This window comes from Phoca vitulina, unplaced genomic scaffold (genome assembly GCF_004348235.1).
Source record: "Phoca vitulina isolate PV1807 unplaced genomic scaffold, GSC_HSeal_1.0 scaffold94, whole genome shotgun sequence".
In the NCBI taxonomy this organism is placed as follows: domain Eukaryota; kingdom Metazoa; phylum Chordata; class Mammalia; order Carnivora; family Phocidae; genus Phoca; species Phoca vitulina.
In genome coordinates this window covers 2445731-2467193 of record NW_022589797.1, presented here as the reverse complement: position 1 = coordinate 2467193, position 21463 = coordinate 2445731, and the positions used below count along the sequence as shown (strand labels likewise).

Genomic DNA, 21463 nt, shown 5'->3' with positions numbered 1-21463 from the left:
GCTAGGGCCATTTTTCTAAAAAAAAAAAATAATAACTTTACTGGTGAAGTTGGCTAATTAGCTATAAGCACTGCAAACCGAAAGGGTAATGTTTGAACTTAACAGGAGGTCTGTATTTCTCCAAATTGCCTTGAATGGAAGGCCCCCTGCTGTGCTCCTGGGGAGAGAGCCTGAAACCCGGATGCTCTGAAGTCCCTCGAATCTGCACCCCCACCTCTCCGTGAGCCTTGCCCCTGGGCTCTGGGATGTTCACAGCAGCAGGGCACCAAGGTCAGATATGGCTCTTGCTTTAGTGTACAATGACCCAATGACCATGAGAGAAGGAGGGCATTTCACATGTAAGTCCTTGGCAGAGGCCCCAGGCCATCCTCCACCCCAGACACATGCCCCAGGAGCCTGAGACCCTCAGCCCAGATGTGCGTCACGTCTACACACACCTCTGCAGGTACACGCAGCACAGTCGGGATGTCCCCAGAAGCCAGGATGGATCCAGGGGTCCCCTCATCTGTGTCCTGCTTCATGGGGTAGATCCACCTGCCTGCCCCCACTCTCCCCCCAACACATGATCACACCGGAGGGCAGGGAAATAACTATTTCCCACAGGAAAAAAGCCTCAAATATGACTCTCTCCTACCCCAATGTGAAGTGAGAGGGGAACCGTCAACCAGACAGAAACAGAGATCTAGAGAGGAATACTGCCAGACACTCAAGCAGGGTGAGCGGTACTGTCAGAGATACACCCCGACCCACAGCCGAGACGCTGCCCCAAACAACCACACAGAGTCCCAGGGAAAGAGCTCCACGCGCAGCAGGAGATACACTAGAGATACTGTGTGAGGCACCATCAGATAAAGCCAGAGAAACAGGTAGCTATGACCCGATAAACAGGCAGAGGCATGGTCAGAGAAAGACTGACACGGGACCAAAGGGTCCACCAGAAATACTGGAAAAGGCTCGGCCAGATGCGAGCAGACCTACCCACAGAGAAAGAGCAAGAAACACAGGCACAGGAACCATCAGCGACATAGCAAGAGGCCTGGAGACACTGTCAGAAACGCTGCCAGAGAAACTGCCTGACACACAAGCAGAGAAACACCAGAGAAACTGATAGACACAAACAGGCATACACCCAAAAAAACAGCTAGAAAGAGAGCCAGAGACACAGCCAGATGCTCAGTCAGGAAGTATCCACACCACTGAAAACAGTGCCAGGGACACTCAGACACACAGACCCGCTGCCAGACACAGCCTGAGACACTGTCAGAAATACTGCCAGACAAACAGCCAGACACACAGCCAGAGGACTGCCAGAGAAACTGCAAACGGAGCTACAGCAGGGAGGAGACAAATGTGGGGGTCCGCCTGCAGCAGTGAGTGGGAGAACTGGAGAGAATCTGACTTCCGGGGGCTCCTGTATGGGACCGGGCGCCCTCACCAGGCAAGGCCCCCCTTCTGCACCTGGCTTCCTCCAGCCAAGCAGCAGGTGCTCTTCCTGCCCCTCCCTGGCACGGCTTCTCTCTCTAGGCCCCAGGTGGCTTTGGCTGCCCCTCCCACTTCAGGGACTCCCAGGGCCTTAGCTACCACTTGGCCTGGCTCCTCCTGACCCTCAGCCACTCCCCTATCTTCAACTACTCAGGCCTAGAAGGTGAAGGCGATGGCCAACATCACAGTCAGCGAGCAGTGGGGCCAGAAAATGAACCCAGGGACTGTCTGAATTCAGAGGAAGGGAGAGAGGAAGGCAGAGGGAGAGAAAAAGAGAGGCAGGCAAGAGGCTACAGGCCTCCCTGGTTCCCCACCTCAACCCTTGCAGGTAGGCCTCAGACGCTCCCCCACCACCTCTGCCATCTGTCCGTGCCTTTCTCCTCACAGCCGGGAAGATACTCTACCTCAGTGCCAGGCCCCACTGCCCACTACATGGGGGCAGGAACCAGGGCCCGGGGAGGCAGAAGGGAGCAAGGTTAGATCACAGGAGGGAAGAGCGACAGGGTGGCCCTCTGCTCCCAGCTCCTTCCTGGTCCCCGTTGGGGGTGCAGGGGCAAGAAGACAGCCTGGCATGAGTGTGCCTGCATATAAACGCGCACGCACACACGCGCACATGCACACACACACACTCAGGCCCCCTCAGGGGGAGGGGTAGCTTCTTCATCAAAGTCGCCTCCATCAGCCCGATGAGTTACTGTAAGGGCCGGGCCCTTGGCCAACGGGGCTGCAGCCATGGGAGACGGGCGCTGCCGAGAGCGAGTGCTGCAGAGAGTGGGGGATGGGGTACCGAAACAGACACTGCATGGCTGGGGGCACCCAGAAAAGGCAGAGACCCCAGGAGGGGGGAGCAAAGAGGCCAAGAGAGAAGGAAAGCCATGAGCCAAGACCCGGGGGACAAGTAGAGACCAAGTTAGGGAAAAATGGGAGAAGAGACCCAGGAAGAGAGATGAGGACAACAGGGGATGGGCAGAGATTCAAGGACAGAGGAAGGGACAGATCCAGAGAGGGTCTCTGTGCCCATCCTAGAGCATCTCTCTAAGCCCACCTAGCTCCTCCAGTGCTAAGGGAGGACGGTGTCAGTGCAGCCTTCCTGGAGGCTGTAGGGCTTCTCCCTGGCGATCCAGGAGTGCAGCCCCCAGGGAATAAGGGAAGACTAAAACCCCACCCTACCCCACCCCATCTCTGCCCCTGCAGATCCAGAAAACCCCAAGCCAATTTCACTCCTCCCTTCCTTCAGAGTCCCAGCTGGGTCCATTCCCAGGTAGGGAAGCTGAGGCCAGAGGCATCCAGGCTCTATCTCCACCCTGCCCTAGCTCACCTCGGGCCACCCATCCCAGGGCAAAGAGCATCCTCCCCAAGAATTTTCCAAGTCCACACCCCATGGCTCTGGGATAGATCTGGAGGATAAATCCCATAAAGCCTCAGATAGGGGCTATGCAAACTGGCTGAAGCTCTCTGTAGACCCCCTGCACGGGCCAGCCTGGCCTCTAGCCCCAGCCCCACAATGAGGAGGCAACAGGGGGCACTCATCAACAAGACCGGAGGCTAGTACCTAGCAGCCCACACCCCGTTAACACAAGGAGCTCAGCACCTCTCCTGACACAGAACCTCACTATACACACACAGGTGACACATCAAGAGACAAATCCTGGGCCCCCAATTTACTGTCACTGTCCGACTGTGACACAAAGACACCATTACACAGTGAGAACACCACCCAGTGAAAATGACCCACGTGTATAGTTGACAATGGCACACCGGGATACTGACAGTCATTATAGTGACAATGTAGTGAGTGACAGTCACAAATAATGACACCAACAAATGGGGCAATGACACCTGTTGACACAGACAAAATCACAGTGACAATAACCCCAGAATCAAAGATGCAATGAAATGGACAGTCACAGAGAGTAACAATGATGGTGCATCCACAGTAACACAGGGATGCTGACAGTCAGCCTCAGTAACATGGATGGTCACACAGAGTAACAGCGGCCCACAGTAATAGTGGCACCAAGAGGCTGGCAATCACTAGCAGGGACGCTGACAGTGACAGGCTCCAGATTAGGGACCTCAATTACTCAGTTTCTGAGTCTGGCTTAAGATCCAGGGCCCAAGACCCCTCTTGCCAGCCCCAGCAAGGTCCCAGGTGCCTTGTGCCCCCAACCCTCAACCCTTGACCAGCTGAAGGCACGACCTGAGGATGGGGAGGTGTGAGTCTGGAGAGCTCCTATTAATCCCTGCAGAAGGTTACAGAGGCCCAGCCCTCAGGAATCCCTGCCACATCCAGAGTAGGAGTGGGAAATTCTGAGCACCACTGGCTGGGGCCCAGCTCTAACTGTGTGTGAGTGTTGATGTGCAACAGTATGTTCTGACTTCAGGGCGTTAGTTGGGGTGGGTGTGCTGAGGGTCAGGTAGGCTCAATTTGGTCTGAAGAATGAATGAACAGGGAGGCCCATGTGGTATGCCCCAAAATTGAAATCCAACCAAAGTCACCGGACTACACTACCCACCCCAACAGGGATGGGTGAGGTCAGGAACATTCATATCTGTGGGAGGGCATCTAACCCATAGCATGGCCAAGGTGACATCTCCACAGCTTCTAGTCCGCCTCGGTAACCCCCGACTCCAGAATCCCTCAGTGTGAGGGAAAAGACACTTTGTCCTAGGGCCTCGCCCCCTCCCCTCTCCCCACAACAGCTGTAGAGAACCCATCCTGAGAAAAGGCAAGAACACAGGACAGGACACAGCATGGACTAACTGACTCAAAAGCCTGGGAAACTCTAGAGGCCTCAGACCTGCAGAGGAATTAGGGCAGAGCAAGGAAAAGAGACACCTTCACTTGGAGGTAGAGAGAGAAAATGAGAGAGCAAGGGCAGAGACAGAGACAATGATGTGGTGGGCAAGGAGGAGCAGCACTGGCCGAGGGAGAGCCTGGGAGGGACAGTCAGGGCTGGCTGGAAGCTCCGGGAGGGGGAGGAGGGGCTGAGACCAAGAGGCCCCCAGATCCCACCAGGCCTAGGCAGCCTGGACAGCGTGGGCGGTGGGGGCGGGCGCAGAGGCCTGAGCAGTCCAGAGGGTGTGTGAGTGTTGGGGGGGGCGGTATAGACTGAGGAGGGAGGTCTGGCCCCTGGCAGCTGGCCCAGCAGACCCCCCACTGGGGAGGGGGCGGGCCTGGGTCAGGGGCCAGCTCCTGGGGCTGGGGCTGGCTGGCCACTGGGCAGGCTCCCATTCCCTGTGGTGTCTCTACCTCCTATCTCTGAGTTTCTTGTCTCTGGCTCATTCTCTCTGAATCTACACCTGGCCCTCCTCCCAGCTATTGATGCCCCCACACTGAGGGGCATAGGAGCCGTGCCTGGGTTCAGGATTCAAGCCTTATCTCCTCCTGGGTTACCACATGTCCACCCACTCCAGGGTCAAGCCCCAATGTTCAGGGGAAAGGACCCCACCCAAATGTAGGCCCCCGTCTCCCCCCATAGAAGGGGGCAGGAGAAGCTCAGCACCAGTGGGAGGGGGGCCAGGAGGGAGGCAGGGGGAGCAGTCCCCCAGCTCCAGCCGCTGGCTGAGGTTGTGGAAAAGGAGGCGGCCCAATGTGAATGAGTTGGGGGGGGAGTGGGTATCCGCACCTGCTATTGTGACCTCCACAGCCGGAGATGGGGGCCTGGGGGGGACAAGATTCCAATGGATTTTGGCAGCAGCCCGGACTCTGAGTGCTCAAACCCCCCACCTCCAGCCTCTTGCACCGTGGGGACCCTGAGATCAGCATGTGCATGCCCTGCTGCACGTGTGTGCAGGCGTGTTGTGGGGGGAGCCTGGGGCGTTCCCATGATGGGCCTGGCTGGGCAGCGGGGAGGTGCCTGGGGGAGGTGGGAATCTGAATCCCACCAGCCCATGCCCACAATGTGGAGCCCTACTCAGGGCCCTGCATGCTGCCTGCGGACCTGGCATGGGCTTATATACGCACATATATGCAGGCCTGGGCAGCAACCCTCTAGGTGCAAAAGTTCTGGGCTTTCGCCCTCGAAAGTCATCTGGACCAGTCCCCTGCCCTTCAAATGGGGAAGAGGAAAGAGCAGATAAGTGCCTATCTTCCCTATGGGTACACGGGCTCTAGACAACTTCAAAGAACCTGGCTCACAAGCACCAAATCCCGTAGCCCCTAGCCCCAGTCCAGGGTCTTTTCTGGCTTCTAGAAGAATTGGGAGGACCCCTCTACCTAGAAAAGGGCCATGCACCAGTCAGGTTAAGTATGCAGGGAGTGGGGGCTGCTCCTCTTGGATGGACAGACCACTACAGCAGGAGGTTAGACAGCTGGAAGAACTCCCATTCATTGCTAGGGGATGGGCAGAGTAAAGGGTTGAATGAGACTTCCCAGGCGAGGGTGGGGGAGCCTCCCAGCTGATGAGGCAGGGCAAGAAGGAGGCTGCAGGCCCTCCATGAAGAGAGAAAGATGGACAGAATAGCTTTGCAGACTCGGGGGCTGGGACAAAGACCTATTTGCCTCAGCATCTCTCACCACATCCCACCCCTGGCCCCATCACTTCTATGGTGCCGACACACCCTCAAAGGCCTATGCTTGCAAGCGTGCGCGTGTGCACACACACACACACACACACACACACACAGGGGTGGGGTGGGGGGGCGGCACTGCATATGAAGCATTGGTTTCTAACAAAAAGAACTGAAGATGGTCTTTCTGACAGAGCTAGAGTTGGGTGGGGGGAACAGAAACTTCGCCTGTCTTCATGTAACAGTGTCCCGTTGTCCCTGCCCCCCTAGCAGACATGCACACTGCACACACTACTTCTGAGGAAGCTTCTGGGCTGCTGGGCAAAAGCAAGCCATCCTCCCCCGCCCCCCCCCGCAGTGGGGAAGCCAGAGCAATCTGTTCCTGATGGGCAAACACAGGCCTGAGTACGTGCGCACACATGCTCACACACACACCAGCAATTCAGGGTCACACGGCACCTGGGGCTCACTTCTCCCCGAGATGTAGCCCACACTTGGACTCGCCACTGCTGGCAGAGCTCCCCAAAGCCCTCCCTACCTCCCCATACACACGGCCAGAGCTTCGCAGACACACCCAGGCGGCCTCACAGACACTGGCACTCAGAGTTCACCACCGTGACCGCACATCTCGGCCTCCCACGTGGATACCCACTGCCACAGCTTCGCACACGCTGTGCACGCACACACGTATTACAGTCACACACGCAGACTCTCACACGCGCTCACTCAAAACGGTCACAGTCTCACATATGGATGCCATCCCACACTTGGAGCAGTCTATCTTCCACATAGATACCATCGCACCTTCAGAAACCCAGAGTCCCCCAGCCACCCTCAGCCTCTCATGCTCCCACATCCAGCAGTGGGAAATACAAAGATACACACTCACAACAGTCATTCCATGCTGGGACCTCGGATTGCCCAGGCTGCACTCGGAGGGATGGAGGCTAAAGCTCAGGGTGGCCTAAGGAAGGAAGGAAAAGGGAAGGAGGAAATTTGTTGGTCCTTAAAAAGCAAGGAAATATGATAATTTCCTAGATGGCTCCTTCCTCCCCTGGCCCTGCTTTCCCAGCATTTGGGAGTAAGCACAGACCCAGCCAGACAGGGTGGGTGGGGTGAGGAAGCCCCTGGGTGAAGGGGCGGCACTGGTAGTAGCGGGAGCCAGAGAAGCCCAGAAACCAGCCCACTCCCCAGGGCCCCTCCTGCCTCCCCTCAGGAACCCCTCTTCTCCAGGATGAGAATCAGCAACAGCTCTCAACCTAGCCACCTGCTGTGTGATCCCGAACCTCTTCAAATCCTCTCTGTGCCCACAACTATCTAGAGTGCACCTGCCTGTCAGGCTTGGCTGCAAGAGGCAAGGTAAGGAGAAGGAGATGTGGCCCAGACCTCAACCCCCAGCCCCTGCCAAGGCCCTGTCATCACTGTCAGGCCCAAAGAGAGATGGGGACAGCACTGGCCAAGCCAGTGCTCCTCTAACCAACCACTGAGGACAAGAATCCTAAAGTGTCCTTGGACCCTGTAGCCCTGCCCCCCATCACAAGAAAGGAAGCTGTGTCGCTGTCCAGGCAGAATGGAATCCAAGCTGTGCTGGCCAGGCCCCAACCCGGGAACAACTGGCAATGCTGTTGACATCCTTGCCACTTACCGCTCCAGGTGTCGTTTGGGCCCTGATGCTCTATCCTAAAGGGAGTATGTCAGGCTCCAAGGAGGCCATGCAGGGGAGCAAACACCAGACGGAAGACCGGGCAGGCCGGAGAGGCCAGACAGGATGTAAGGAAACCAGGTAGGGCAATCCCATAAAGCCAGGTGATAGGGACTTAAGGAGAGCGGACAGTGCCAACAAAAGAAATCAGGCAGCAGTGTCTAGGGAAACCAGGTGACAGGCCCAAAAGAACACAGGCTGTGGGGACCAAATGAAACTAGGCAGTGGGGACTAAAGTTTGCTAGGAGGTGGGGACAAATGAAGCCAGGCAAGAGGCCCACAGGATGTGAGAAAAGAAAGATATCAAGAGCTCATCCCCCTCTGTGTAGATGTCACCCCCACACCCTGGGCCTCTCTCTCGGTAGCCCCCTTCCCACCCAGGTGGTGGTCCCCTCCCCCAGGCCAATGGACACTGCCAGAGCCCCCTCCTCTCTCAGAGGCCTGGGCCGATTGCAGCCAATGGGCCCCGGCCCCATCCCTGGGACCTCAGGAAGTCCCAGTCCCTCCCACCGGCTGCAGAGGCAGGGGGGCTGGGTGGGGGGGGGGAGAAAGAGAAGAGAGACAGCTTGGCAGGGGGAGTGCGCCGAGCAGCCGCGGGGGGCGGGGGCCGAGAAAGGAGCGGGAAGCTCCGAGGCGGGCTGGAGGGCGGGCGCGGGCGGGGGCCTCTCAGCGGCGGCAGTGGGGGTGACAAGTTCTCCGGCCCCGCGGCCGCGCCGCCACTGACCTGGGTCCCCGCGCAGGCGCCCCGTCGGTGCCTCCGGCGCTCCGTGGGTCCGCCAGGCAGCCCGCGGGCATCGGGCCCCCGGGGCTGGGGCTGGGGCCCAGGAGGCCCGGGGCGGCCCGGGGGGTAGGAAACCCCCGGAACAACACCGGGAGTCTGGGCGGGCGGGCGGGCGGCCGGGCTAGGGGCCGGGCTGAGCTGTGAGCAAGCGAGCGAGGCGGCGAGCGGGCCGGGAGGAGGGGAGGAAGGAGCGCGCCTCGAGCGAGCGAGCGAGCAAGGCGAGCTAGCAGAGGGAGCGAGTGAGGGACGGCAGGCAGTGAGGTCATCCTTTGAATCTAATTGTCTGAGTCAGGAGGAGATGTGGCACTTGATGCTGGGGGAGGAGAGGGGGAAGGGACCCTCGGCTCAGAGCCGGGCCCCTCCTCATGCCCAGGGCGGCCAGGGCCTCCCTTCCCCCAGCCCAGGGCGAAGTTGCCTCAGGCCAACTCCGACGGACCCCTCCCCGTCTCAGGGTTGACACCTCTGCAGCCAGGGGGGATCAATAAGCCATGAGATGTGGGACCTAGTCCCACATCACCCCAGAGAGTGGCCATCTTCCTACTCTCTGGGGGTGATGACGACCCCCACCCAGGCCCAGGTCAAGTCCCTAAATTTCTGAGTTTAAGGGGAGGCCCCCAAACCCACCTCCAGGTCTTATTCCTACCCTTTGAGGATGAAGGGAGAACTTCAGCCAGGCTTCCAAGTTACCTCTGTGCACTTCAGGAGCATGGAGTCCCCAGTTCTATTCCCCAAGTTACTTCTTGCTCTGGGAATCTGGGGGAATCTGGACATTGGACCCCAGCTCACCTTCTTGCCCTCTGAGAATGATAGTGCAGTGCCACCCAGTCTTCCAGTTACTGCGCTTTGGGGGGGTCTGAGGACCCCCAAATGACCCCAGAGTTCTCCCTATTCTGCTTGCCCAACTCTTCAGGAAGGGCAAGAACCAGGTCAGATTCCAGGGCTACTCTATGGTGGGGGTGAAGGAGACAAGATGGGCCCTGGGCCTGTTAGGTACGCACACCCATGCGTGCACATATAAGCACATGTGCACATGTGTAAACACACTGGGGGGAGCACCAAACAGCTGGGGATGCTCACACCAAGGACCACACACCCCTCCCCTCACCCCATGGGGGAGGGGTGATAAATATTTAAGGGGCTTTTAGTTCAGAAGGGGCTGAAGCTGGAGGAGGGAAGGGGATCCACGATGCCTGATTAATGGGGTTACAGGCTTGGATCAATCCATCTGCCCGCTGCTCCCTCCTCCCTTCTCCTCCCTCTCCCTCCCTCCCTCGGCCTAATGCGCTTTATCAGGAGACGCTTTTCTGACTTGGCAGCGTCGGGTGTTTTAAATAGACCCATTTAGAGCAGGGGTTGGGGGAGAAGGGGGCGGGGAAGGGAGACAGAGATTGAGACAGGCTGGGAGACAGAGACGATTCAGGAGAGAGACAAGCCCCGGAAGAGAGACTGGGAAAGGAGAGACAAAAGGAGATGCAGAGAGACTGAGGATGAGACTCCCAGGGAGGCTGATATGGGAGGTGGTAATGGGAGGCCAAGGGGAAGCTGGGGGGCCACGGAGCAGAAACAAAAAAAGAGAGAGAGAGAGAGAGAGAGAGAGAGAGAGGAAAGGAGCCACCAGCAGCGGGGAGAAACCGGGAGAGAGGCTCTCTGCAAGGGCTGAGTGCTAGCCTGGGAGACAGCAGATATCTTTTATTTCCAAAAACAGGTTTTCATCCACTTTGTTAAATTAAAAAGCTGTTTTTAAAGTGGTGCTGGAGGTGCTGCGGAGGGAGGGTGGACAGAACTGCCAAGTCCTCCCTCCCAGCCTCCTCTTGGTGGGGGGCGGCCCACAGAAGCTGCCTAACCCTTAACCCCCAGGGGTGTTCTCTACCTCCCCTGCTCTCTGTGATCCTCTGGGATCTCCAGAGATATGGTCAGGGCATCAGAGCTACCGTTCATTGGCAGGAAGACCTTCCTGCTGTCTGGCCTCAGTCCCTCCTGCTGCAGGGAGCCCAGTCTCTTGCCTGACCACTACTAGCTTTCTCTTCTCCAGCCCCCTTCTTGGGAGATAAGGTGTTCCCAATTGTGGGGGAGGATTGTGTGCCCTCACAGCAGTAACTCACTTTACTAACAAGCCATGAGACTCCTCCCAGGTGTGCCCCCTATAAATATTTATTATCTATTGTTGTGTAAATCGGAACTTCTATCAGATACCCTACCCTTGTCCTTGGGTCCCCTGGGAACAGTGAGATTGGAAGCTTAACTCTCTATAGCCCTCTGGGGCCTCCCTTCCTCTTCAGAACCCCAGCTCCATTTTAAGTCCCTTTTATGGCCATGTGTCAGCCTGGGATACCCCACCCCACCCAACAACACCCCAGTCCTAGTTCTGAAGGGTCAGTCAGTCCCCCATTCCTGGGCCGGGAAAATGGCCAGTCTGTTTGGGAGCTGAGATGAAAAGCCTGCTGGCCTTTGTGGGCCTCTGGCGGGTTTTGGACAATAGGCTCTTCCGTTCCGCTCCAGCGCCTCGATTCCTTGGATGCCCCCACCCGGGGCTGCCAATCGGGGGCCTTGGCTGGCCTTAATGAAAGGCAGAGAGAGTCAAGCCCAGCCCCATAGCTGGCCCCAGAAGATTTTGGAATTTCCGACCCCCATCCCATCTATTCTAAGCCCAGCTGCTCCCCCAATCAAGCCAGAGAGATGCTTTGGGGGCAGAAAGGGAGCCAGACAATGAGACAGAACACACTCCCACATCCAGGATGCAGCCCTCTCTGGGTAGACCTGCCTTTGCCCTTGCCTGTATGACTGCAGGTAAGCCCCTTCCCCTTTATGAACCTATCAGAGGGGCATGAAAAGCCTCAAGAGAAAGAACAGAGGCAGAGGAGGAAGGGATCTGAGCCCCTCCTTCACTCACATCCCCAAACCTGTAGCCCCACCGCACCAGCCTGATGCCCGGAGACCGGCCTGCCTCATTTGGGTCCCCAGCACATACCTCTTCACCACTGGCCCTACACCGAGCACATCAATGTCCTCCTCCTCCAGACCAACTTTTTCCAAGACTTCCAAAACCAAGGGGGCAGGATGATGCGACAAGGCTGGATTCTGGAAGGGCAAAGGGCACAAATCAGAGGTCACAGAGGAGCCAAAGGCCTAAGTCCAACAACTCATTCCATACAACCTCACCGAGAAGGGGAGACGGAGGCAGCAGCATTTAAGTGTCTACAAGAGGGAAAGTTGGAAATAGTCCAGACTCCCTCCGGCACCCCTTGCTGACTTCAGGTTCTAAACCACAGGGACAAAGGGAGGCCAGAAGTGGCCTAACACCACACATGCATACACACTCATACACACCCACAGACAATCCAAAGTTCCCACACAACCAACTCACAGGCACAAGTACCTGAACATCACATACTTTCTCATGTGGCCACTGGCAGGGCAAAAACACCCACCATCATACTATCCTCTTCCTCTGCTTCGTCACCACTATGATTTATTGAGCATCTGTTATGTACCAGGAACTGTGTCAAGCACTTTATATGCATTATCTCATTTAATCCTCGTGATTTCTCCATGAGGTAGGTTCTATTATTATTCCCCATTTGACAGTTGAAAAAACTGAGATTCAGGGAGGTTAAGTCACTTGCCTAAGACCATATAGCTGATCAGTTCCAGAGCATAGATTTGAGTCCAAGTCTAGCTCCAAAGCCTTTGTGCTATACTAATTTACTTCTGCAGTTCGCTCTCTTGCCTGCACAGTGCCTTTCCCAGTAAGAGTAGTAACAGCTAACACTTGTTCAGGGTTCTTAATGAGTCAGGTATCATGATAAGTACTTAACATACATTTTGTACTGAATCATCAAAACAACTTGCAGGTAATCCTGCTTCCATTTTACAGATGAGGAAACTGAGGCTCAGAAAACAAAAGCACCTTGTCCAAAGTCACACAACTGGCAGGTGATAAAGGAGCTAGCACTGTACTCAGGGCTGTCTTGAAAGCCACTATTGTTTCTCTGGGCTCCAGTCATTTAACAGAGCCCTCACCTTCTGCAAGACCCCAAGAGATCCTTAGTGTCCAACTTCCTCTCCCCCCCCTAAAAAAAACAGGTCCTAGATGTGTCTGCCAAAGGCATGATCAGGTGCCTAAACACATACCCATGAGAAAGGGTCTCCATGTCATCCAACTCTGCCCAAAGACGCAACCAGAGAGAGATGGCCACAAACTAAAATAAGGTGTTAGAGACAGGCTGGCTGGTGGTAATAGATACAGACACACCAAGAGATAGGCCCCAAGAGAAGGAGACAGAGAGGACGTTAGAGACAGAGAGACACACATCAGGCCAAAGAATAGTCGGGAAAGGAGACAATCGAGGGAGAGGAGGGTACAGGCTGATATGAAAAAACACAGATACACACTAACAGAAACAGACACAGACACACATGAAGAGCCCTCCAGGGGCTCCTGGCTGGCTCAGTCAGTACAGCATGTGTCTCTTGATCCTGGGGTCATGAGTTCGAGCCCCATGTTGGGTATAGAAATTACTTAAAAAAAAAAAAAGAGCCCTCCAACCTTCACAAGAAAAAAACTGTAAGCAAACAAGGCTCAGGCTGTGTGTGGCTTGTGTGTGTGTCTGCGTGCACACGTTGGGGGGGCATGCAGAGTGTATCGCTACGCACATTACACCAGCTGCTTCCAGCAATTTCATCTGATTAATAATAAATGCCCCATAATTACAGCTGCTCCCCCAGCCCTTCTTCCTGTTTTTTGTCAGCTGCCGCCAGGCCAGCCCCCTATGGACCCCATGGCCCTCTCCATCCTCACCTGCTGCCTTTTGGGAGGCTGAGGGGACATAGGCTGATGGAGGAGGCCTGACTCCCAACTGAGAGGGAATACCCATCTCTCTAATTGGGATTAATGCCCTCTGCCTCCAAGCAAGAGATCATCTCCCTCAGGTCTCACTCAGCACTCTCCCCTACCCTGAGTATAACCTGTGACCCCTAACATGGCCTAGGAGCCCAAGTCTGGGAAGCAGAGACATGAACTCTGAACTCCCCTTGCCCACTCTTTATCATTCACTGGCTGAAAAAAGTCTTCATTCACAAACTTCCCCTAGCCTTGGAACCCCACAGGCTCAAAGGAGAAAGGGACTAGTTCAGCGGCCCCCACCCCATCATTCCAACCCAGGCAGCCCCAGAATCTCTGCCTACTTGTGCACCCTCATGTTTTGGACACTCCGTGGCTCCACCTCCATTCCTGAGCCCCCCACCGGGTCCACCTCCTTCCAGGCCTCCCACCCTAGCTCTCCAAGGCAGCTCTATCAGAATCAGCTGCGGGTTTGTGCTGATCTGTTTCTAATCGCTGGGGCCTGGTTCACGCTTGCCCCCCCCAATATTGATTCCATTATTTGGAGAGTCATTGACGTCAGGGACCTGGACGAGTGCCAAAACCGCCTTCTCTCCGGGCCTGGGCCAAGGCCCAGCCCCCCCATCCCGCGATTTCACAGAGGGGCCCAGAAAGGTCAGCTTACAAGCCAAGGTCACACGGCATCTGCCCTCAAAGGCTGGGATCTTCTTACCTTTTTGGGACCACTGTGTAGCATCCATCTCCTGGGAAGAGGGGATACACAGAGGCCTAAGGGTCAGAAGTGAGGTGGGGGCCTATAAAAGGGGGTGTGCAAGAACCCCACTGGGACTCAGGCTATGGGGAAGGGCTCCACAAGGTAAGGCTGGGGGCAGTGGCTCAGAAAAGTCTACTTAGGGAAGATGTTTTTCTTTGCCACACACTTATTTTGGAATGTCCTGAAGCTGGACTTGAAATGGTTACTACTGACTACTTAATTTTTATGTAGTCTGATATCAGATATATCTTCAAACTCTCCAAGAAGGAAATTCTCTGCAGCATAAAATAACAGATTACCCTAAGTGTTGCCATAATTTGAAGAACGGGCACCACTAATTTTATAAATGTCTGTTCCGCATAAAACAGAGACTCTGTCTCCAGTCCGTGCTGCCTCAGTTTCCCCATACTCTCCAGGGTCTCCCAGCTCTGTGTCTGTCTTATCAAGACGCAGCTGCTGCCACACCAGCCCACCCAGCGACTCCACGACTCTGGCTCAATAGGAGATTTTTAGGATCCGAACCCCCTGTTCTCAGACAGACATTAATAACCAATACAATTTGTGGTGCCCACAGCAGCTAGACAACCTCAGAGCCTAGCCTCACTGGCTCAGAGGTGGGGTCCATGGCCTTGGCTAGAGTCCAAGAAACTCTGACCTAGAGAGACCAAGGGACACGCTCACAATCACCTGAGGAGAAAAGGACTTTTCCACCTTCTGAAAAATCCTGAAGCTGGGGAGAGGACAGAAGTAACCTCCGACCTCTGCCACAGAATCAGGGTCATCACCCTGCCCCAGGCTCCCTTAGTCCTGACCTTTCCAAGGAAGAAACCCCCTATCCTCTGCACTCCTTCCCTGACTGCAGGCAAGTCCTTCCTTTAGTCTAGACTGCAAATCCTTCAGGGGTTCTTTGAGCCAAATAGGGGTAATACAACAGAGGGTGTTGGATCCAAAGCCACAAACTCCAGAAAGTCCCCTCTCCCCGTGGTCTGTCCCACTCAAGGATTCATTCCTCAACATTTTTTTTTTTAAGATTTTATTTATTTGTTTGAGATAGAGAGCACAAGCATGAGCGGGGGTGGTGGGGGGTGGGGAGGGGAGAGGGGGGAGGGGCAGGAGGAGAGGGAGAAGCAGGACCCTGGGATCATGACCTGAGCTGAAGGCAGATGCTTAACCGACTGAGCCACCCAGGTGCCCCCCCTTTTTTAAAGATTTTATTTATTTATCATTCCTCAACATTTATTGAGCACCCAATCCCTGTCAGGTACTGTGCTGGGAGTTGAGAATATGGTCCTGCCCACATGGAGCACTCAGTCTGATGGGAGAGAAAAAGATGCATTGTTTACTCAACACCATCCTCCTACTGTGTACCAGGTCTGTGCTGGGACAGGGTACAGTAGTGAGCAAAGCAGACCCAGTCCCCAGGTCCCACAGAGCTCACAGGCAATTACTATGTAACCTTGCTGAGTTTTGTGAAGGGTAAGTATAGGTAGTGTACTGTGGGGCATACCGATCATCCCAGGTCTGGAAAAACTCCTGCAGGATTGAGGACTCTTCAGTCCCTTCCTAAACTCCAGGAGCCCTTGCACTGACCAGAAGTCACCATCATAGTCTAGCTTCAGTTCCTTCCACTATAGCTGTAGCCCCAGCTTCTGGGAGCTGGTTCTGCAAGTAGCAGGGTCTAACTTCCCCACATCTGCCCCAGCTCCCCCTTCCACTCCTTGGCCCCCAGAGCTCCTGGCTCTGGTGACCCCCAACCCAGCATGGCTCTGTGCTTTGGGGGCTCTCTGCCTCTACAGACAGGGTAAAGGGCGGTGATGACCTCAGCACTCTCAGCCCACAGGGACCACTTGCTTCCCCAGCCCCTCCCCACAGGAAGCTGGAGCCTGGGTGGATGTGGTCACCCAGGGCCACAGTTTACACAGCTGAGGTCTCCCCAACTCCCTTCACCCCATGGTGCGTCTGGAGGAGGGGTCAGCTCTCTTCTCAGCCTCCTTGCTCTCTGGGACCCCTCTCCCACCAAACCAGGCACACATGGTCCCCCCCAACCCATCTGCATTTCAAAGAAAATCTGCTCCATATGTTTTGATTCATTTACACTTCAACTCACCATGGGGGGGCAGAGAGCAGGACGCCTTGGCTTTAAGCCCCCCACCCCCATAGGGGGGCTGGGGAGCATGTGTCCCCTTCAGGGACAGGGAGCTGACACAGCCCAGCCATCTGAGGCTGAGGGCCAGATCCCTACTGCCCTCGGGGTGCCCATGGGGTGACTGTGCACCTCAGGGAGCCCCGACGTGCTGGCCTCCATAATGGGAGGGCACGGAAGCCCAGCAGCGTCTCTAAGGCAGGTGGAGTCCTGGGATAGGTTACAACCTAGCCCAACTCTCCCCCACAGGGCTACTGCTCCTCTAGGGAGCAGAGAACACTGGTCACACATAGACAGGGTAAGCGCTCAACAGACCTTCCAGAAGACAGTGTCAGATATAACATAACTTGGCCCCTACCCCTCCTCTCCAGCCAGGGCAGAGGAGGGGAGGGTGGGTTTCAGTCCAGTCTCCTCCTTCAGCTACCTTCTCACCACAGATCTGGGCTACCATCTCCCTTCGAATCTGAGATCCAACACTGTGGAATGTTCAAAGGAGCCAGAGGTCTACCCTCTTACCAAGTCAACCTTCACACTCCTCCCATACTAAGGATGACTGTGGTGAGAGAAATGTCTTGGGAGGACATGAGTCTTTTTTCCCCTACACCTGATTCTCTTACCACAGAAGGGGTACCCAAAACTATTAAGGGGGGATGTACATGGCACATGGGAGACTCTAAGAGTACCTATCACTCCTGTACCAAAAAGCCACTCAGACCTTCCTGCCAATATAGCCTAGTCTCCTTGTGGAAAGGAAGGGAGAAAGGTTTAACCCTAACTGGGTCAGGGTTTCCCTCCACCCTCTCCATCAGCCCACAGCCCAAGTGAATGACATGCCCAAACATGTATCCCCTCTCCTCCCCACCTTTGGAGGAGACATGTCTTGTCGCAGTCTCTGTTCCTTACCCAACTGCCCTGATACACACCATAAACCAAAGAAAATACGGGTGTATTTGACTATGAGTTCCAAGTTTCACTGGGAGGGGAAACACCACAATCCTAGTTTAGGTTTGAATGTGAGCCCCGGGATGGAACCATAACTGGGTGTGATTCCAAGTGTGAACCCCAGGGCCCCCACAGGAAATATAAAAGTCTTAAGATGGAAGCATAAGTCTGAGTGTGAGCACTAGAGCCTTAGTGTGAGTCTAAGCCCCAGGATGGAAGTGAGATTAATGTAATCACCAGGGATACCAGTCTTAGTGTGAACACTGGGTCCCTAAGTGATCCCAGGATGGAAGTGAGAATCTTGCTAGTGTGAATCTGAGAGTGAGCTCTAAGATGGAAGCATGAGTTCATGAACTCCAGTGTCCTATGTGAGTCCTTGAGTTCAAATGTGAGCCCCAGGTTCCCCATGGGAGTCTGTGTGAGCCCTTAGTCTTAATGTGACTCTGAGTATGAGCCCCAGAATGTAAGTGTGAATCTGAAATGAGGACCAAGTGTGAACTCTAGGACCCCTGTGAGATTCTGAGCATGGGCTCTAGGTCTCTATGTAAATCTATGAGCCTCAGGACAGAAATGTGAATCTAAGTGTAAGCCTGGAGTCCCAATGTGAGTCTGAGTGTAAACCCTAGGGCTGAAGCATAGAGCTGGATATGAGCCCCAGAATTTAAGTGTGAATCTGAGCGTGAGTCCCATTGTTCTGGTAATTCGGAGTGTGAATCCATATGAATTTAAGTGTCCCAGTGTGAACCTGGGTATAAATTCTGAACTCCCAAGAAGTCTTGAATGTGAACTTTAAACTCCTAGTCTTCGTATAAGGTCAGGATCTGTTGGAGTATTAGTCCTGATGGAGTGTGAACCTTAGCTCCATGTCACAATCCTGACCAGGAACCCCAAGAACCAATTCAGAGGATTTGTGTGGGTTTTGACAGTGGAGACAGAGAGGCATAGTTTACTGAGACACATAGGCCCCTCAAGCCCTGGTACCCCTGCAGCCATAGGAATATTCAACTGTTCCAAGTCCCATCCCCACATAGGCAATGATACACCATCACACCCAGAGTTAGACACACAAAAATACAGTTTCAGACCCCCTGGACATACAGCAACTGTAAATGCACAAACACATTCTGCATTTCAAAGTCCCACCTCCATGATTACAGCCACATGAACACCCCCAGTGACACAAACACAAATGTACCAAGTGTTATAAGCAAAACAACTAGTGTTAAGACACACTCCCACAGTGGCATGCAGATACACACCTAGTGTTGCAGACAAGCTGCCAGCCACACAGACACACATAGACGCTTCTCAAAGAGAGAGACTAGACGGAAAGGGAAAGAAAATCCTGAATTTTCAACAAGGCGTGAAATAGTCCTGCCCGCCTGAAGCTACTGAAGGCGGGTGGGGGCCAAGGGAGCGAGCGAGTGCGAGAGCTAGCCGCAGGAGGAGAGGCTCAGGAGAGGAGAGAAACCGAGGAGAGCTGTCCGTCTGGTGACCTCCCCGCGGCCCAGCCCCCACGCACCGGGAGATACACTACTCGGAGCAACACAGGGGCACCCAAGCCGGCTCACACAGAGCTCACCCAGCCGCACTGGGGGGAGACACACACGGGCAGGCTCACAAAGAAATGGGGATACACCTCAAGCGGACTCACACAAACACACAACACAGGAGGTCTTACAAAGAGACCCTGAAGGAAACCCACTACATGGAGATACATACAGGCGGACTCACGAGGAAACCACACACAGGCAGGATCACACCAACACACACACACACGCGCGCGCGGATTCACACGGACACACATACGCTGGCAAACGCGCAACCGTCCGTTCACACCCCTGGGCGCTTTGAAGTCTAGATTTCTGCGGGAGAAGGAAGCCGCCTCCGGGCGCGCGGGGGTCACCACGACCCCCCAGTTCCGGAATTTTCCCAGACCCCGCGCGCGCTGCGGCGGGGTGAGAGAGAATAGGGAGGCTAGGACAATCCGCCCTGGCCACCTCCCCCCAGCCGATTGTCCGCCCCCACCATCACCACGCCCAACCCCCCGACGCGCCCGGACGCGGGGGGCGGCTTCTCACGCGCCCCCGCCCCAGAGTTTGCGGGCAAAGTTTCCCTCGAACTTTCCCGTTTCCCTCTCCCCCCGGGTCGCGGGCCCACGCGTGTCCTCTCCCTCTTCCCGCGCGCACGAGGGCCGCGGGTCTGTCGGTCAGCCGGAGGGTCTGAGGGTCCGGCCGCGCGCGGTCCGCCGCGGGGTACTCACCGCGCCCTCGGGCCACCAGGACTCCGCGCCTCGCCCTTCGACCACCCCGGGCAGGGAGCGAGGCACGGAGCGCGGAGCTAGCACCGCTGCCGGATCCCGCTGCCGAGCCCCGCGCCGCGCCGGCTGGAGCCACCGCCTCCGCTGCCGCCGCCGCCGCCGCCCGCTCTGCACCGGCTCCTCGGCGCTCGGCGGCTTTAACCCCCCCATCCTCCTCCCTCCCTCGCGCGCTCCCTCCCTCCTTCCCTCGCCCATGTGACCGCGGGCGCCCGCTCGGCCGCGCGCGCCCTCGCTCCCCTCCCCCTCCCGCCTTGTCTCCCCGCGCCTCCGCGGCCGCGCGCCACGACCCCCTCCCGGCCACTGCCCCCGCGCGCCCCCGCCTTGGCACGCTCCCGCGCCTGGCACGCGCGGACACACTCACTCTGCTCAGGCTTCTGAGCCCGCACTCCCACTCGACTCGCGCTCGCACGCACCCTCCCCCCGCTGGCACACTCGCCCGCACTGGCACGCGTGGCCCGCTCACATTCGCCCTTTCCCGGGAACGCCCTCCAGACGGCTGTGGCCCCTGTGCTTCACGCGCAGGCCTGACCGCGGGTCTCAAAAACGTGCGTGCACACGTACCCGCACCCACTCTGCCGGATCCCCTAGGGACGCTGGGCGCGCCCCCCCCTCCCCCTCCAGGTCGCTAATTCACACTCCCTCTCTCCCTCAGCCTTGGCCAGGTCTCTGCTGCCGAAAGCTCCCGCTTGTTCAGGCCCTGACTGCCTCGTACCGACACCCTGGCACACCCTGGGCCAATTCTGAGGGTCCTGCCGCCGGCATCTCTGTGGGAGGAGCACGAACCAGAGCCCCCGGGCCCCATTTTGGTTCCTGGAGGCCAGTCGTCTCCGCCCCTCCCCTATTCCTGCTGCTCCCAGCAATGACTACCCTCCCAGTCACAAACACATACGCTCCCCGGACCAGGATAACCAGGCTGGGAGCCCAGGCCCTCGTCTCCCACCAAGTCTCCGGTGACACCACCACAACTACCCTCGCCTTCCTCGCCCCGCGGGACCCATGGTCTGGGGAGAAACCTCCGCTGGGAAGAACAGGGTAGGGAGGGTACACCCTCTATGCCTGGATGGGCAGTTCCAGAATGCGGGGCACGCGCCACTTTGGCGCTGGAGGTTCACCCCTCGAGTTTTCCTTTCGCAGCCTGGGCCTCTGAGGGGCCAGTGTGCTCACTTCACTTGCCCCCGGGCCTCCAGTCTGGCTACAGCATGGGGGATTAAGGTTAGACAACCCGACCAATTTCTGAAGCCACGCGAGAGCGCAACAGAAAGGTTGAATGCCAGAAGCGGAGAACGAGTGGCCCACCCCCATCTCCACCCCATGGATTTTTCACCTGACCTTTGGCCCATAATCCCCGCGCCTTGCCCCTCCTGGGAGCTGGTCCAGGGCGGGGGGCGGGGAGAGGGGTAGGAACTATCTTGCAGTTTCCTCACACCCTTCCCCAGTAGGCTGCCCAGAGCGCCCGGGCCCTTTCCCAAGAAGTGCCTCAGGGACTCCCGTTGCAGAGGAAAAACCTTCTTCCCGCCACTGCCGGGGCTTTTCACTTTCACTTCCGTGGCCTCAGAATCCCCTCAGTGCAACCGGTAGGGGTCAGCCGGGGCTGAGGCTCAGAGAGGGCCGGCTGGGGCTTAAAGACACACAGCGAAATAGTGGCGCCCAGCTGAGATCCCGTCCATCCCCACCCACAGTAAGCGTCCCCTGTCTGGCCTCTCGGGCCCGCAGCCTCCAGACTCCCGAGCCACGGACGAGGACGAGATGGTGGGCACGGGGAACGAGTGGGGACGGTGCGACGAAACTGGGGGAGGGAGGGTGGGGTCAGGAATTACCCCTCACCCGGCGCAGAAACTAGGCCTGGATGAGGTTGGGTGCTCAGGAGGCCCCGCTCCTCCTCGAGGGCCGACGGGCGTCGAGATCGGCAGGTCATTGGTGGACCGACTTGACCTCCGGATCCTCCAGTGTCCCGGACACTGCCTCCTTCTGCCAGGTTGAGAGCAGT

At 56.6% G+C, this 21463-nt stretch overlaps 1 protein-coding gene across 4 annotated transcripts in view; it reads right to left on the bottom strand.

The window, feature by feature from the left end:
* The window catches only part of CNTFR (ciliary neurotrophic factor receptor), a 38182-nt gene extending 18222 nt beyond the window's left edge, over positions 1 to 19960 (bottom strand). For 2 of the 4 annotated variants that reach the window (XM_032396815.1, XM_032396814.1), the window contains exons 1-2: positions 19420 to 19576; positions 11446 to 11555 (exon numbers count right to left, since the gene is read on the bottom strand). The gene's annotated coding sequence lies outside the window, so the exon portion shown is untranslated. Of the gene's footprint in view, positions 1 to 11445; positions 11556 to 19419; positions 19577 to 19837; positions 19902 to 19939 lie in introns of those variants that run through there. The other 2 variants (XM_032396817.1, XM_032396816.1) reach the window with 2 other exon arrangements.
* Positions 19961 to 21463: the final 1503 nt, after the last annotated feature.